The sequence below is a fragment of the Neopelma chrysocephalum genome, unplaced genomic scaffold, assembly GCF_003984885.1.
Source record: "Neopelma chrysocephalum unplaced genomic scaffold, ASM398488v2 Primary Assembly neopelma1_25, whole genome shotgun sequence".
NCBI lineage: Eukaryota > Metazoa > Chordata > Aves > Passeriformes > Pipridae > Neopelma > Neopelma chrysocephalum.
In genome coordinates this window covers 26,868,977-26,885,023 of record NW_020897694.1, presented here as the reverse complement: position 1 = coordinate 26,885,023, position 16,047 = coordinate 26,868,977, and the positions used below count along the sequence as shown (strand labels likewise).

Sequence of the window (16,047 nt, the reverse complement as noted above, 5' to 3'; positions counted from 1 at the left end):
GGTAGCATGGTCCCTTCAGATTTTCCTCCATAGTCTCTCCCAAGCCCAAGGATACTATTGCTGCTCTGTTAGAGACTGGGATGACCCAGACCTGAAATCTGAGAGCCAGGGATTAGGCTCCCTTACCCTCTACATGGAGTGGGATACAGCAAAGGACAGCCAGGGAACACAATAACATCCCAGCCCTGATTATTCTCAAAGCACACCTCACAACAGAACTGTGCATCAGCCTTACACATGGTTTGGAATATATGCATCCCTTAATCCTAAAACATTATTAACAGCATTTAGCATGCTTAAAACAGATATCATTTTGCCCTAACAATAATTTCAGTTTATCCTGTATTCTAGGAACTTTCAGAGTAAGTTGCAGAACTTCCCACTGCACATTATGATCTGTACCAAGTAATAAGCTGTGTCTGTAAACACTCCTTTAAGGAAGCCAGTTAACCTAGTGCTGTATGTACAAAGAATCAGAAGATATGAACTGAAGGTTTGGCTGGCTTCAAATATTTTAAATAAAATTGTTATCTGGATCTAAACAACACTGAGTGATGCTAGCACGGTAATTTAACTTACAAAAGAATCCAATAAGCTTTTGTGAATGCCACTGATAGAACAGCACATGATACTACAAGAACTATTAGGAAGCTACTTCTTGGAAATGAATGATAAGCACAATTCTCATACAAGCCCCAGTTTTCATAAGGCCATTAAATACATTCCATTTTCAACTTGCCACTACTTGCACCTCCCATAACAATTATTCTCAATGTATTTTCATCTGTTCCATAAAAAATGATTGCTTCTGCTTTACCTAATCCTTCACTTACATCAACCCTATTGTTCATTTCCTTCCCTTTCATCTTCTCCACATTAATTCCCCGCATCGCTTTTGATCTAGCTTTTGTTTCCTTTTTTCCCCTACAGATTCTTCCTGATGAAGAATTTACAGCCCTAATGTTCATCTGACGTGTATGGTGATGTTTTATTGATTCGCTACACTGTCTATTAGTTCTCTATAATGAACAGCATTATACAAAACTCAAGATGGGTTGCCTAAGCCTATAACTTGGATCTAAAAAATCAGTTTAACTGAACTTGAAAAATGTCCTATGTTATCAGTAAATATCCATATTTAATTATAATAGGAAAAGCATATGAAAGAAGCAGCCAGAGAAAACAAACATTTCCTCCTCGCAGTCCAAAGAATTACTCTTTGCCATAGTGGCAAGCCAAGTAAATAGAATAATTGCAATTTTCACTGCTGCTAAATAAGAAATAGAAAACCTCTCCAGGAACTGTTCTGTATGGCTGTAATAAATGCCCACAGAAACAAGCTAACCTACATTATTCATTCCCCTACAGAAAGGATGGCCTTTCTAGAACTGGAAAGACTTCAAGAAGTGGAGCAGCTGATTTTAGCTGATATAAAGCGTAAGTTATATTTTAAATGGATGCTATATTCCATTTTTAAGGGAAAAAATGGCATTTAGTTCAGATAACTCAATGCTGAACAAGTGTTTCACATTCACAAATTAACAGCAATGCCCAAGTATATAAACCACTCAAAATATATTTTACTTAGCATACTATACTTGCTGCAAGACCATAAAACCTAAGCTAAGTTTTGTGTCTATTCACTTGTGTCAAAACCAGCCACTGGGTAAAATCTCTAAGCAGAGGCTCCCTTTCTTCCAGCCTCACAGCCCTATGCCCACCTGCAACTACGTTCCTTCTCAGGCATTCGGTCTCTGGCCTTGTGAATCTGTATTCCTCACTGTACCAGTAAAGCTTCAACAAAAGAAGGGCTTTAATCACTCCTCACTACACAAAAGTGGCAGATGGGAGAGTGGCTGGCAGCTCCCACACCAAATTTAATGCTACTAAAGGAGGTATGTACAGAAACAGCCAAGCCATCATTTGTCTGCAGCAATAGCTAGGAGAGAGATTCCAACACTTCAGCCCAGGCATGATACTGGAAATTCAGATACATTAAAGGTTAATCCTGGATTTTGATGAAGGCCCCTCAGGAATTAAAGATCAACATATCATCTGCATACAACAGAGTAATATCAACAACTCCCATTGTTGGAACAAGTCAGTTTTTCTACAGATCTAGGCTGGTTCCTTAGTTTGCAAAGGGAATCATTTGTCAAATTCATCATCACACAGTCACCCAAGATTACACAGAATCACAGAATATGCTGAGTCGGAAGGGATCCACAAGGATCATCAAGTCCAACCCTTAGTCCTGCACAGGACCATCTTCAAGAGTCACACCATGTGCCTGAGGATCATCCAAACGCTTCTCAAACTCTGTCAGGCTTGGTGCTGGGATCATTTCCCTGGGGAGCCTGTTCCAGTGCCCAACCACCCTCTGGGTGAAGAACCTCTTTCTAATATCCAATCTAAACCTCCCGTGACACAATTTCAGGCCATTCCCTTGTGTCCTGTCACTGGTCACCACAGAAGAGATCAGTACCTGCCCCTCCTCTTCCCCTCACAAGGAAATTGTAACTGCAATGAGGTCTCCCCTCCACCTCCTCCAGGCTCAACAGACCAAGTGACCTCAGCCACTCCTCATACAGCTTTCCCTCAAGGTCCTTCACCATCTTCATTGCCCTCCTTTGGATACTCTCTAAGAGCTGTATATCTTTCTTATATTGCAGTGCCCAAAACTGCACGCAATATTCAAGGTGAGGCCACAACAGTGCAGAGCAGAGCAGGACAATCCCCTCCCTTGACCGGCTGGTGATGCTTTGCCTGATGCTTCCCAGGACACAGCTGGCCCTCCTGACTCATATTCAACTTGCCATCAACCAGGACCCCCAGGTCCCTTTCCAAGGCACTGCTTTCCAGCACCTCATTCCTCAGTCTGTATGTACATCCAGGGTTGCCCTATCCCAGGTGCAGAATCCTGCACTTTCCCTTGTTGAACTTCACATGGTTGGTGATTGCCCAGTCCTCTAATTTTTTGAGGTCTCTCTGCAGGGCCTCCCTGCCTTTGAGGGAATCAACAGCTCCTCCCAGTTTTGTCATCTGCAAACTTGCTTAGTATCCCTTCCAGTCCTGTGTCCAAGTCATTTATGAAGATGTTGAAGAGCACAGGGCCTAAGATGGAGCCCTGTGGAACCCCACTAGTGAGAAGTCACCAGTCTGATGTTACTGCATTCACTATTACCCTCTGTGCTCAACCTGTGAGCCAATTCTCACCCACCACTTGATATGTTTTTCCAGTTGTGGGTTGGACATTTTGTCCAGATGGATCCTGTGAGAGACAGTATCAAAAGCTTTACTGAAATCTAAAAAGATAGTATCAGCTGGCTTCCTTCCCTTGATCAGCTAGGTGGGTTACCTTGTCATAAAAGGAAATCAGGTTGGATAAGCAGGACTTTCCTCTCATGAAGCCATGCTGGTTCTGACCAGTGACTGTGTTGTCTTAATTTCCAGAATAATCTTCTCCATAACTTTACCAGGCATTGAAGTGAGACTGACAGGCCTGTAGTTTCCAGGGTCCTCCTCCTTGTCCTTCAAGATCAGGACAACATTCACCAGCTTCCAGGCAGCTGGGACCTCTCCAGATTCCCAAGACTGCTCAAAAATCATGGAGAGAGGTTTTGCAATGACATCAGTAGCTCTTTGAGGATTCTAGGATGAATCCCATCAGGCCCCACAGATTTGTAGGGATCCAGCTGGAGCAGCAGATCCCACACAGTTTCAGGGTTGACTAGGAGTTGATCATTCTCACCATCATGGTCCTCCAAGCTGAGGGCACTTAGACCCCTTTGGCCTGTCATCCATGTTGAAGATAGAGGCAAGGAAAGTGTTAAACACCTCTGCCTTGTCACTGTCCCTGTTTGTGAGGTGACCACACTCATCCTGTAAAGGGCCAATGTTATTTTCACACTTTCTATTGCCATTAATGTATTTGAAACAATTCCTTTTACTGCCACCTACATTTCTGGCAGCTTCAACTCCAGTTGAGCTTTGGCTGCATGAATTTTCTCCCTACAGTGGCAAGCAGGATCCCTAAATTCTTCCCATGTCACTTGATCTTGCTTCCCCTGGGCATATACATTCCTTTATTGCCTTATGTCCAAGAGAAGAACCCTGTTCAGCCAAGTTGGCCTTCTGCCTCGCCTGCTTGACTTCTGACATCTGGGAAATGCCTGCTCCTATGCCCTTAGGAGGTGATGTTTGAAGAGTGATCAGCACTGATGGACCCCAGCACCTGCAAAAACATTTTCCCAGGGAACCTTACTTACTAATTCCCTCAGCAGCCTGAAGTCTTCTCTCATGTCCAGAGTTGAGGTTTTGTTGCTACTTTTCCTTCTGTTCAATGGAGATTTTAAACTTGATCACTTGGTGGTCACTGTGGCCAAAACAGCCACCAATCTCCACTTCACTCAAAAGATCTACTCTGTTCACAAGCAGCAGATCAAGGAGAATATATTTCCAAGTCAGCTCCCTTAGGACCTGTTCCCTGAAGTTGTCATCCAGCTCTTTTAGGAATCTTCTGGTCCAGGTTGTACCCGCTGTGTATGTTCCCAGTTAATTTCTGGCAATTTGAAGTCCTCAAGGACAAGGGGAGTTGATTTGGAAGTGTCCCCTAGTTCCTCAAAGAATAATTCATTGGCATCATCGTCCTGGCCAGGAGGTCTGTAGCAGACTCCCATGATGACATTTGCATTGTTTGCCCCTCGATTCTTACCCAGAGGCTCTTAACCGTGCCAGTGCCAACTGTGAGCTCCATACGTTCTAATCCTTCTATTACACACAGTGACACCCCTTCGCCTCTTCTGCCCTGCCTATCCCTCCTTAAGAGCCCATAATCATCCAACACGGCCCTCCAGTCACAGGTGTCATCCCACCAGGTTTCACTTATGCCAGTGATGTCACATCTCTGGGACCGGGCCAAAGCTTGGAGCTTGTTTGTTCCTCATGCTGCAGGCACTAATGTAGAAACATTTCAAGTGTAACATTGTAGCAAATACCCCATGAATCAGTTTGAGGAACCCCATTAGTGCTCATTTCTTCAAGTTCTGGCACACCATCCCATTGCTCATCACTGGTGAGCCTGGTTTTGCCCCTTTCCCCCTTCCAAGCTAGTTTAAAGCTCTATCAGTGAGCCCCACTAGCTCCTGTGCTAGAACTCTGTTTCCCCTCTGAGATAGGTGCATCTCATCAGGTGTCAGTAGACCGGGTGTTGAGTAGATCATCCCATGGCCAAAAACTCGACATTTTTCTTATTACACCAACCTCAGAGCCACTCATTGCCCTGATGGATCTGCCTATTCTTATCAATATTATCCCTTATTACTGAAAGGATAAAAGAAATTACTGCCTATGCTCCTGATCCCTCTACCAATCATCCCAGGGCCCTGAAGTCTCTTTTGATTGCCCTTGGACTTTTCTTTGTTATTTCATCAATGCCAGTTTTAACAACCAACAGTGAATAGTAATCAGAGTACATTATTAGACTGGAGAGTTTTCCAGTAATGTCACCTACCTGAGTCCCTGGGAGACAGGGATTAAGGCAATATTGGACAAGTTTAGAGAACTAAGCTCAACCATCCTCCCCCTGCCCCAGCTACTAGCTAGGGACAGTCAAACACTCCTTCCTTAAGGAAAACTGAAAAATATTTCACTAAGGGGAAAATACCCAAAACACAGGTTTCAAGTCTCCTCACCTTCTCTTACCTGCTAGGGTTATTTTCATGAAAACAGAGACTTTGCCCTTAGCCATACACATCACCTCTCCTAATCCAAAATTAAGCTCTCCCCACAACATGAACACTTCATGTCCACCTGTACAAGACGATGACTTGGCAATGGCACCATTCGGTAAGATAAAACCGGCCACAACACAGTTGTTGTCTAACCTCTGGTCCAGAGTTTTGCAGGCCTAAAAAAAAAGCTTTGCAGAAGGACTGGAGAAGCAGAAGAAAGTAACTTTAATGGGTACATTGAAATAATGTCTGTTGTCTTTCTACTCAATAACGGTAGAGGAGAAAATATTAGTCAGTAAGCTCAGGGACACTTAAGAAACAATAATTAGCAGTAAAAATTCTTCAGCACAGACAACTGAAGTTGACAAAAAAGCCTATTTTTTCTGCTCTTAAAATGACCCAGGAAACAAAACCTTCCTGTCTAGCTATCTACACCAATTTTCAAAGCAATCATATTTATTACTGCCAGCTTTGAAATCTGACACACATAGACACCCTTGACAGTTCACAGGTGAAGCGTCTAGGAAAGGTCAAAATACCTAGAACAAACAACAAGACCAGCTGTCAACGCCCTAAATGCATAATGAAACTGAATTTTTATAACTACATAATGATGACACAATAAAGCAAAACAGGCACATTTCATGTATTTATTTTCTCAGCCATCTCAAAAAAATTTTGGTGCATTCCTGAATAATAGTTCTAGGAAAACTGAATTCAGACATGCTCATTCTGCAACAATAGACCCGATGAGCTGGAACACCCATCATTTGGGTTTACTGTTAACTTCTGTTCTCTGCAATGAATGATTTCTACTTTTTCCACAAAACCAGCTTAAAATATGAGATTTTTTTTTGAAGTTATGGAAGACTTCTATTTTGCATTATAACACCAGTTGACTACAAAATAATCAAAGTTTGTAAAGATATATATAAAATGTAATCACCTAGCTATACATTGATCTTCACTGTGGGGAGTTTCCTTGTTATAACCACAACAAAGGTGGTGTCTAATGACAGTAATGGCAAGTAGGACTGGGAAAAATTCATGTTCAGAATTAACGTAAAGAATCTCTCAAAATACCTGGAGCTTGGTGAACTTTCTGTCCAAGAAGATGCCAATTATTACATTTAGTTTTCAGGTCTTTGTTTGTTAATAATTTTAATATTTGATAATTTTTGTAGTTTTGTACATCTTTTTACAGAAATCTACTATCTTCCTGCACATGAAGTGGTGATTGTTCGGGTTGAATTAGCTTTGATATTTTCTGATAGAAAGAATTCCAGCTACCTCACAATGGAAACTTTTCATACATTTTCCTCTGAGCAGCCAGATAATGTAAAACAAAGGAGGGATCTCTCTTTTCAAATTCTGCAATTCTTTCAAGGTATCAAGCCATTACACTACTTGCTACTTAGAAAAGAGAAATCACAATACAGGTACATTAGTACTACATTTCATATCAAATATATGCCAATTTTTTCATCTTTGCACATTTTGTTTCCAGACAAAAGACAGCAGAACTGTCCTATAAGTGATAAAAACTGAATATACTTTCAGTAAAGACACACATTCTGTATCTCTACTCTTGCTGAAGGCATTAGTTCAGTTAATAAAGTTCAAAATTGCAAAATCCTCCTTACCATTATGTTATTTAGAAAGAAATTTTATGTCTTCAGAAGCTGGGAAATACTGAATAAAGCAGCTCAACTAGACAGAAAAGAGAGGTTTGAAGTACTTTATTCACCTAGTTAACCTAGTTGTGGATTAGGAGAATGTCAAGATGGAGTCATATCAATAGGAACCCTGGTTTAAGTGCTTTTACTTTATCTGTTGCTGGGACTTTGAGGTGCTAGGAAATGTGGACTACTTGGAATTAATCAGTCCTTTCATATGATTCCAAATAGTTATGATTCTACACCTATTTATTGATGCTTTTTCTCTGTTGCAGTGCATCCTTATTATTGCCCTAAAAATGAAATGTACATTTTATTCTGTTTGTTCATTGTAGGACCAGTGCAGCCAAACACAGCTGAATTGAGATTTCAATCAACAGGTGCCTGCTGGGACACAAGCTATGCTAAATTAGTTTCACTTTAAGTTTAGACAATCACAAAATCATAGTAGCAGTTTTAGGAGAAAATATTTGAAGGTCTTACAAGATGTTGCCAGAATTACAACAATTACAGGTATAATAAGAGACAGTGCCCCTACTGCCAAAGAGTATATCTTTACTCCATTTCCCAGACTTATTAGAAATAAAATAGATTTCTTTTATTTTGACAGCCAAGACAGTTACATGACCACTTGCAGAGAAGGAATCTGCCAGTCCCCCATCCCCCTGAAAACAAAACACCTTCTCTCTTGTCAAGCTTCCAAAGGTTTAAGATTTGCCTGAATGCAGCCACAACACTGTCCCAGTCCCCTTAATTCAGCTTCTCAGTGCAGAATCCATTTGTCAGCTTCTGGTGTGAATAGTTCATAGTCAGAGACTTCTTTCCTTGAGAAGGTATCCTTTGTCTTTTCTTGAAATGACAACTGTCCCATTTACATAGATGCTGCTGCTGTGTTGCTGATCATGTTAAGAGCACACTTTTCCACAAAAGTGGTTTCTGAGACTTGATAATTACAGTGTGGTATCCTTCAACCCAAATCAGATCAAGCTGCCTTTCTGACCCAGCTTGAATCATGATCTCTTCATAGGGCTAGCGTCCCTAACATAAAAAGCTGGCAGCTCTTGTTACACATTGACTGTGGTTTCAGCCCTAGATGATGAAAAGAATCTCCAATAAACTCACTACTAAGAAAGCTGGAAGAGAAAAAGGAATTTCCAACTTTTACTTACTCTGACAGAACCTATTTCTTCCTGCTACCTGGACTCAAGCCAGACCAGAGTAGGGGGTGTCAAGTGCAACACACTCTTCACACTCAACAGGATCTTTGCTTTTATACATATACAGATGTGTGGATGCTGACATTAGGCAGACAGAGACCAGCCACCAGACAAGCTCCTCCAGTGATGAGGATAGATCTCATCTTTGGCACAGAGACAGCAAAGTACAACCCCTACAAGGAATTTAAAATGTTATAATTGACTTTTCCATGGTCACTCAGGAATCTAAGGAGAAATAAAAAAGATGGTAACTCAGGTGTGCTTTAACTAAAGAAATCATTTTATATACTTTTCCACATGGAATTGTACAGCTTCTACAACACGTTGCATGTTGAAGCACTTTCAGGGCAAAAAACTAGTTTATTTCTGTGGAGAAAAACCTTGGTCAGGTTTTTCCTGCAAGACAAACACGCTTCTGATTCATGAAGTTACCAGTGCCAGACAATCAGCAATTCCTCAGTGAGAAGAAACCCTTTAGTGTCACTAGAATCCTTTTACCAATCAGCAAGTAATGACCAATTAAAAGAACATTTAAATACTTTCTCATGCAATTAAAACCACTGATCACCTATTTCCAGTAAAATGGATAACAAAATTATAAAGTTGTATGTACCATGAAAATTCAGTAACAGCACGAGAATTTTAGAGCTTTCCATGATCCTAATAAGCCATTTCATTGTGTTAGTTCTGATACCTAAACTGTCAATAGCCCACATCTGTATAAACCAGTTAAACGAATGTATTTTTATTTCTTTTAAGCCAAACAAATATTTAAAGTCTTCAGCGAGGGAGGATAACATTCTAATACATCTTATTGGTATTAAGGGAGTCAAAGTATAACAGGCAGTGTGGAAAAAATATCAAGATACCTGTTGAGGAAGATGACAAATAGCATTAAAGGCTGGCAAACTCAGCTGGAGATAAAGGGTACCTTACAGGTGAAAGGCTCAGACATCTCTTTTCTTCCCAATGTTAATTAATCTTCTACGTGCTTTGCACAGATTGGGTTTTAATGCCATTACTTAACAAGAAAAAAATTTAACACAGTAACATATACTCTGAGATTATCTGAAGTCATGAAGCTGTATCTAAATCTTATTGTTCCAAAAGTTGTGCTTTTTTATTTACTCTTTAGACATTTTGTGGGAATAAGACAAAATTGCAAAATTTGTATTAAGCTTTTTTTCAGTACTGGCACCAATGACAGGAACCACTGATAAAGATCAGAACCAGTGATATGTTCCAGTGCAGATACAATACAGGTTAGTGTTGTATTAAAAAGAAGAGAAAAACAACAAAACAAACCAACTGATGATAGTTTAATTGAAAAAAACCCACCAAACTATATCATGTGGCACAAAACAATCCTTGCTTTAATATTTTTTAAAGATAATTAAGTTAAAATGAAAGAGAAAATACAACATTATCAGATTCTGAAGAACTAATACAACATGTCAGCCCATGTTGGTTTTAATTCTGATGTAGAGAAGATGGATAATACTTTAAAATTCTAATTTTAAGTACTGAAATATGCTGGTAATTAGTAAGGCATACAACAGAGATGAAATATAACCTCAAAGACCAAATGAGAATTTATACTCTGAAGTCATTTCATCTGTTAATCACTCCAGCTAACTGTACCAGAAGTAAACTTGCTAAAATGATAAACTAATAGAGACCATTAAAAAATTCCAGCTAGAGAATAAAAAAAATAAAAAAACCCCAGCACATATCCACAGAAAGAGTCAGGCAGATTTAGGAAAGCAGATTAATAGTCCCGAATGACTGAAAAATGCCGGAGTTGCATGCAACATTGAACATACTTTCTACTGCCATTTTCAAAGCCATTTCCCACCTCTTCTGGAAAGCACTACTAATGTTGAACTTTCTGGAACACACCCTTAGCTATTGAACCCGCTTCTGCTGGGAATCTGAATTGTTCAACAGATTCAGAGGATCCCACTCTGTAATACTCCTAAAAGCATTCATTCTTTTGGCCACCTAGCACTTGAGTTGTTTCAAGCACATTTTTACAAAGCAAAGCCACATCTCATGAATTGGGATTTATGACATAAACTAAAATAAAACAAGAAATGAATATTCGTACTCCACAAGGTCAGCCGGAGCAACTCTAAATCACCAATGGTTCACTCTGGATTGCAGATGTAGCCCACATGATGGGCCAACGTGACTTGATCTCACCATAGACTTCGGCTGCATAAACTGACAGATTCATTGTGACTGACAGTGACCAGTCCCTTGGCCCTTTCTCCTCTATTTCCATTAACTCACCTATTTCAGGTGAGTTTTACTTTGCAAAGGACAGGAAAAATCCATTAGCTGTGTAAGGGAGGGGATCTATTTATCTCTTTTTTATCTTAGGAGTTGCTGCTGTCTTTTTCAGAGGCATCCTATTCTGGTTGGTTTTGTTCTTGGTCTGTTCAACTGTTGAACAAAGGAGGCCCACACTTTCAGTTTCCTGAAATCTGGAAATACTATCTCTCGCTATCCTTCTCTTCATTTATTGCTCTTTATCTTTAAACAATAAAATCTGTCTTCATTCTTGCTTATTGCATATTAAATGTTCAAGGCCAGGTTGGATGGGGGTTTGAGTAACCTATCTAGTGGAAGGTGTCCTTGCCCATGGCGGGCGTGGGTTTTTATCTGTGTGCGGAACTAGATCTTTAAAGGCACTTTCCAACCTATACCATTTTGTGTTTCTATTATGTTGATTGGCAATCAATGTAGTTTCCCTTTGACCGTTTAGATGATAAAACTAATACAAAAGACCCCTGAGTTATACAAAATTGTTTGTTATAAATTAACAGTGTGCAAAGCTCACCATCATCAAAATAAAGATGCCAGTTTAACCATACACTCTTTTCATTAAACTATTTCCCTCCTCCCCTATCAGCTAGAAGAAAATATTAAATTAAAACAAGATAAACTGTGCATGCAAACTAGTCTGTTACCATCAAACAGCTGGGCTGCTCCAACACTGACAAAGAGGTCACGGTGTGAAAATACACAGCAATTACAGCAATAAAGGAAACAGCTGATAGAGGTTAGGTGGTGGAAACAAGAGGGCAGTCACAACAGAAAGACAAGGTTGGAATGAAGACAGGAGCATGGGAGGAGCAGAGGAAGAACCTGCCAAAGGCATGGGTTTGGGACACAGAGGTACAGCATGAGGGGGAAGGGAAGAGCCTTAGTGCCAAAACTGTCTAACTCCTCCCATCATCACACTGCACTTTCAGTTTCTTACAACTCAGATGGACTCTATTTAGGCTCTACAGTCATTCAGAAGTGACTTCAGAGAAATATGCAGCCATTTCTGACATAGAACCAGAATACGTTTTTGGCCACATTACTAAATTTTATTACTTTTCTATGAAAGGTTGAAATATCTCCTTTATGATTTGGAACAGAGACTTGAAAATCTGCCTGGGAAGTAAAACTGTAGAAATGCACCTCTACCATTCTCTTAAAAGCTGCATAAAACTTTGGATGAATTCTTTGCATTTCAAAAAGCAAATCCTATCTATATCTGCAGATCACTACACTTCACAACTACAGTTCTAAAAGACTCTTCCAACATATACCAGCCAGGGGTGAACACAGCTTCCCCTGAAATTGTGGGTTTGGATTGCAGAACACCAGGTAAACCTAGTAAGATTGTCACCTCTGATGTTTCAATGCTTACACCTGCTAGGGCTCAGCACTAAAGGAAGAAGCGGCATAAACAACTGTTTGGCCTAGGCCTTCCTTGGTGACCAGTTTGTAACCAAGGTAGTGCCCAGATTTACCCGGTATTCCCTACGATTTTTACGTAAGCCGGGGTATAATAAGAAGGGAGGAAAGGCCTTTGCCCTCTTTCCTTCCGGCGGCTTTGGAGGTGCAAGTTTCCCTGCTGTTGAGTCTGTCGGCTTGGGGAGCGAGGCCTGGTAAGGCCTTGCTGACCTTGGGAGACGGAGGCTGCTGGCAGTCGCTCCAGTGTGACTCTCCATTGTCCCAAGGAGAGTAGTAAGATATTCTTTGCTAATTCTTTTAGTTGATAGACCTTGGGCTATTGATCAGGAGATATATATATATATAGATATATATATATATTTTTTATTTTGGTTTTGTTCTTCCCTTCCCCTTTCCCCTGTGAAACTGCACATATATTTCAACTGTACATAACTATAATATAAGTGTAAATATATTTATATATATTGCTTTGTCTCTCTCTCGTTTTCGGTTCTTTTGGGGTTTTTTTCTCCCTCTTCTCCCTTGGTTTTGGGGGGGGGGGACTTCTTGTGGTAAGGTTTGGAGACTTGGCAGGGAGCCAGCTCCAAACCATATCAACAACCCACAAGCAACAAGGGCACCAAGGGTGCTGTGACTGGAAAAAGAAGACTGGGACAAAGATTGGAAGTGTCATGGTGCAGAAAAGATGAAGAGGAAAATTTGGAGCAAGAAGGTGGGGAAGTCTTCTTCAGCAAGAAGACTGAAAATGGAGAAAGGAAACTGAAGTAGTAATAGAAACACATGAAACTTAACTCAGAGAATGAAAGAGATGGAAGCATGCACTGATTGTGCAAGTGAGAAGGGGCTAAAAGTACAGGATGAAGGTAAAGTGAGAACCACCTAAAGAGAGAGATCTTAAAAGAAGAGCTAACCACACAAATTGTAAAGTAGAAGAAATGGCACAAGCAAAACCGACACTGAGGCCCTGGGAAAGGAAAATGGAAATGAGGACCAATACATGGATGAAAGTCTGGGGGCCTGTGGAGCAGGGCAGAGCTACATAGGAGAAGGTACTGTAGAAAAGAACCAAGGCTGGTTCCTAAGTGATGTGGAAGTCCAAAGGGGAGACTCAAGACAGGCCAGACAGTAAGCATGGACCAGGCAAGATGTCTGTGGAGTGGAAACTAGGACTAGCCAGAAGAATGAAACCAGAACAAAGTCAAACTCAGAAGAGGCAGGACCTGAAAAATGGCACAGTAGTAGCAGTGAGCAAAAAGAAGCAAAGAGGCAGAAAGCACACCTTTTGAATGCTTGGCCACCTTTTAAGAACAGAAACTTCCCAGGCAGTGGCTGGACATCACTTACTGATGGGAAGTAGAGAATAAAATCTTTGGTTTTTCCTTTGCTTGCAGGTGCACAACTTTTTGTGTTTGCTTTAGTAAACTGATTTATCTCAACCTACAAGTTGCTTTCAATCTTATTCTCCCTCCCCTGTCCAGCTGAGAAGGGGGAGTGATAGGGCAGCTTGGTGGATACCTGGCATCCAGCCAAGGTCAGCCCACCGCACTGGTGCATACAACATTACCTGAAATAATTCTAGAATTATGGAGCTATATGTCTATTTTGGTTTCCAGTTGATTTCAATTTATTGTATGTCCTCGAGATCTATAGATTTTTCTCTGGAACATGAAATATCCCATTGGCAATAGATTATGACTACTTAAGTCATATTCCTTTTTTATTCTCTATAAGCCACAGACAGTGATGCAATTTATTATTAATAATTTAAACTAATTTCCCTCCTCCTGCATTCAGGATAGCCTCATTCTCTTCTTAACCCTTTCAGTAACATTACTTTTAGCCTGATCTTGAAAGGAAAAAGAAGTTAACAAAATGTATTATTTGCAAGTCCTTCCTCTAAATCCACACCACATATTCAACTTCTGAACCCACTAACTGGTCAGTATTAACCAAACATATTAAAATCCCTTTAAGTTTTATGAAAATGAAAAGCTGCACAGAGAACAAAATGAGTGCTCCCATTCAGCTCTTGGACAGACAAGGACAATTTGGTTGTCAGCCAGCAGCTGGACTGGTCAACCTGTGAGTAAATACATGGCAGACCCAGTCCTGCTTTCTGGCAGGACAAATAGGGAATGTGAAGCCACCATGGACAAAGAGATGATTTTAAAAAAGAGGGTGACACAGTGAGAGGTAATTGGAGGATATGACTAGGTAAGGCTAGGGGCAGGAAGAAGTACTGCACTAAGAGTTTCCTAGCAGACACAAAAGTGTGCTGGAGGTACTGATGTGGACAAGTAATGAGGACCCAAGAGACAATCCTGCAGACCAGCCAGTTCCACTAATGTGAGACTGCTTATGGCCCACCATATCACACTCTTATCAACATGTCCTAAGTGCCACCATCTGAGGCAGTTGGGCTGGCCTGCCCTTCCTTCCACAGGGAAGACAAGAGGTGACTGGCAATTGCCAGAGGCAAAACCAACTCAGCTACATTGCTGGAGAGCAGAGAAGTAAAGCCAACACCACGAGCCTGTCCCTGCAAACTCCCCTTAGTTTAAGTGACATCTTGGCTGCAAAGCAGCCAGTGGGGGATAGACACAGGCAGAGCATCTTGCCTTCCTTCCACTCATTTTCCATAAACATCAATCATAGCTGTATCCAAGTATCATACCCTGGATATTTCAGTGATTAATCTGACACTTACCACTACAGTTTTAATGATATCCTTTATTGTAGAGGTGTCACAACAGGGCACAATGCACTGTTGCGTGGAGTTGCATGAGGCACCTCTAAGCAAGTTATTCCAACTTGCATTAACACAGCACTGCCCAAACTAGGTTAGTTAGCATAGGCTCCTTTGTGCTGTACTAAACTGTGCCATGTAAATGTATCCCAAAAGGGGAACAGCACAGAGTACAATGTCTCTTGGGTGACTACTGTGTACAAATAACAAATAGGACTGCTATCCATTGATGGGCCTAATCATTTGTATTTCTAATCTTAATTTTCATCCTCCCACAACCCAGGTTCTCTGGTTTTATTAGAACATCCTGCTTGCATTCAAATCTTTGTTACAATGAGCTTAATAGCCAGACATACAGCTGTACCACTAGTCTCGTATAGCAAGATCTATTCCACAGATCTCTGACTTCTACCAATAGCCAACACTGATACTGAATGAACTCTCATGAACAAAGCTATGTTTTCTTAATAATAACAGTTGTATAAACATAAGGTCTTCTCAGTTAAAGGGAAACTAACATCAAAAAGCAGTAAAACATGGAACCCTAAACCCTTCTCTCTTTGAAGAAACACCTTTGAAGCGAGGTGTTTCTAGTTATGGGTGAATGAAATGAGAATTCAGCTGCAACAAACGGACATCCAGTCTGTATGAAAGACTAATTAGATCCATCTGAGAAGCTGTGTCTAAAACTGCTTCATATATTTCAAAGGAGAGCTCTTCTAGTCTATCTTTTGAGAAGACTACATCAAAACATTTAGTCACAGCTGACGCACATCTATCCACTACAGCAGCATTATTTTTCATAAGCTATAAAAAAGCTACATTTAAGTAATGTTAACAGTCTGGCTTACTTAAAAATTAAAGTAAATGGAGGGAAAAAAGTGGCAAAGAAATTTAGAGCTAAGAAAGCAATTCAAAGCAGCAAC

The 16,047-nt window shown here is 40.6% G+C and overlaps 1 protein-coding gene and 1 long non-coding RNA gene across 2 annotated transcripts in view; one reads left to right on the top strand and one right to left on the bottom strand.

Moving 5' to 3' along the window:
- Positions 1-16,047, bottom strand: part of PCCA (propionyl-CoA carboxylase subunit alpha) — a 281,091-nt gene that overhangs the window by 89,223 nt on the left and 175,821 nt on the right. The gene's annotated exons all lie outside the window — the stretch shown is intronic.
- On the top strand, positions 4,980-14,493 carry LOC113963516. The gene is made up of 3 exons (XR_003532845.1): positions 4,980-5,127; positions 11,729-11,733; positions 14,483-14,493. It is a non-coding gene; the product is annotated as an uncharacterized LOC113963516 (long non-coding RNA).